Source organism: Oxyura jamaicensis, chromosome 26, assembly GCF_011077185.1.
Source record: "Oxyura jamaicensis isolate SHBP4307 breed ruddy duck chromosome 26, BPBGC_Ojam_1.0, whole genome shotgun sequence".
Taxonomy (NCBI): domain Eukaryota; kingdom Metazoa; phylum Chordata; class Aves; order Anseriformes; family Anatidae; genus Oxyura; species Oxyura jamaicensis.
In genome coordinates, this window is record NC_048918.1 from 248484 (window position 1) to 250967 (window position 2484).

Here is a 2484-nt window from a genome sequence, read left to right on the forward strand (position 1 = left end):
TGGCAGTGCTGTCACTCCAGCTGTAGTGAGCTGCTGGCCTAGCAGAGCTTAATTAGATTTGATAGGATTAGGTGGAAGCAGCGAGGAAGAAAGAGGGCCAGGCAGCCACGCAGTGCCTTGGGTCATTTCACTGGAGCCCCCCCAAAAGTCTTTGAGCCAGGTGATGCTGGACCAGAACTGCCCAGAGCTGAGGGATTAATGTCTGCTGCTGCACTGCAGCTGATGGGTGCTGCTCAGTTCTCTGCCTGGTTTTAAGGGAAGGGCTTTTCCCAGCAGCATCCTGAAGATACATGGCTCTCTCGATAGGGCCGGTACTGATTTCCAAAGAATTTACCCCCGACTGAGATCCAGAGTAAACTGTTGCAATTATAGACATTATGCCTTGTTGCCTCAAGCCTTTTGTCATCAATAAATGTTTATGGTATAAAGGAGCCTTGTTTGTCTTCGACCAGATGACAATGATTTATTGGCAGAAATCCTAGCAGAGGAAAGAGGTGAGCCAGACAACTCTGTATGTGCTACACACACGTATGCAGGGAGCAGATGATGGCTGTTGCATGATCATGAAACCTGCAGAGAGCAGTGCTAAGGTCTTGGATACGAATGGTTGTTTCCAGGATTTTTTCCCATCCTCTAAACAGTAATGGCACTTCAAGGGTTAAAGATGCCCTGGAGCTCGCTTTCCTGCTTTGTCCCATGTGATGCTGTGTGGAATGGGAGGGATGCTTTGCTGGAAGCATGTTGCTGATTAGCATTGTTAATTGCCATAGGAATGATGGGGGAGCAAGGCAGGAAGCCTGTTGCCCTAGCTCCCTTGTACTGGGCGACACTCAGCCAGTGAACAGCACAGGACTCAAAAAAGCGGCTTAAAGCCAACGGGGTGGTGACAAGGAATGTGTGTCCAAGGCCAGGGAAGGGTGACGGTGATATGGCCTGCAGATGAGTGTTCCTGTGTGTGGCTGTCTTCCAATGGCCGTGCTGAGCTGCTGCCCTGCTGCTGGTGTGAAAAACACAGCGCCAGGGCAGTGCTGCCGCTGGTGGTTGGTGGTCGGCCACACACCACATCCAGGAGCATCCTTTGGGCCAGACACCTCACTGAGGCTGATGGGGGGTACCTCCATGACATCTTCTGCCTGGGGGCTTGTAACCCCCTCTCAGACCTGTCAGCAGAAAGGGGAAGGCAGGCTGGGCTTGCTCAGATCCGTTTCCTTGTGTAGTACAGACTCGGCTCCTGCAGCAATATTTATTGCTGTTTTCCCCCATGGGTTTGTATATTTTGTACAGCTTGTTTCTAGTTTAAAGTATAAATAAGTTTGATCTTTTCATCTGTTTCTCTCCCTACCTTCTGGAGGCTGTGCTTGTTAAAAATAACCATGGTGAGGAGCTGAAGCAGGGCTGCTGGCGGGGTTTTTGCCTCCTCTGTGGCGGGGCTCCTGTGGGAGTGACAGCGTGGTGGCCCTTTGTGCACAGCCCCGGCCCACGAAGTCACAGTGATGGCCTGAATTCCTGCAGCCTCACCTGGCATATGGCTGGGATGCAAACACTTCTGGGGAGCCATCAAGGGGGCTTAGGAAAATGGGGACCAGGGTGGAGGAGAAGGGTGCAAGGACTGGGGGGAGGGGTGGGGGGGTGGGGGTTGTCCATGTGTGCATGTGTAGTAGGGATGCTGCAATTGCCAGTACAATGTATCTGTGGAGGGGGCTTTCTCCTTAAAACATCCCATTGGACCAAAGCTGAACTATTTGCAAAAGAGATCAATTGAAGCAAGAAAAAAATTGAAAGCCTTAAGCTGTCTTGCAGGAAAGTCTGAAATGCAGACTAGGGTTCAGAGTGAAACTGCCTTTGTCAAGGTGGCTCAGTTTCACTCTGCCATTGATTTTGTTGTGGGGATGCACATTCACACATGCAAGTATGTGCATGCACATAGGCATACACACATGTATGTGCACTTGCTCACACATGCATGTACACATACGTGTGAGCACACATGCATGTACAAACGAGCGAACATGCACACACTCATGCACTCACATGCACACACAGGCAAACCTGCGCACACGTACTTTTGCACACACGCCCTTGCACACGCACACACACAAGTACACACTCACTCGCACCCCTCATCCCCCCCCGCTCTCTGTTCTGTGCGCCCCCAGCCAGCGCAAGCTCCGCGCCCGCTCCCAGCCCCGCGACGCCCCCCGGCGCCCCCCGGCCAAGGCGCCGACTCCTTCCAAGCCGCGCCCGAGCCGTGCCCAAGGGGCTCCCCGGGTCGGGGGGGCAGTGCGGTGGGGGGTGTCCGCGGGGCAGGGCCGGGGGGTGCTCTGGCGGCTAAGCGAGGCGGTGCCAGGGCTGGGGGCGGATTTTTTGAGAGCAGCCTCGGCTGCTCAGAGCCGCGGCAGCCGCCGGAGGAGCGGGGCGGCTGCGTCTGCCTCTGCCTGGAGGAGGAGGAGGAGGAGGAGGAGGAGGAGGAGGAGGAGGAGGAGG

At 54.7% G+C, this 2484-nt stretch overlaps 1 protein-coding gene across 1 annotated transcript in view; it reads left to right on the forward strand.

The window, feature by feature from the left end:
• Positions 1-2279: 2279 nt before the first annotated feature.
• The window catches only part of LOC118178560 (potassium voltage-gated channel subfamily A member 3-like), an 11958-nt gene continuing 11753 nt past the window's right edge, over positions 2280-2484 (forward strand). The window contains 1 exon segment of the mRNA XM_035347182.1: positions 2280-2453. The gene's annotated coding sequence lies outside the window, so the exon portion shown is untranslated.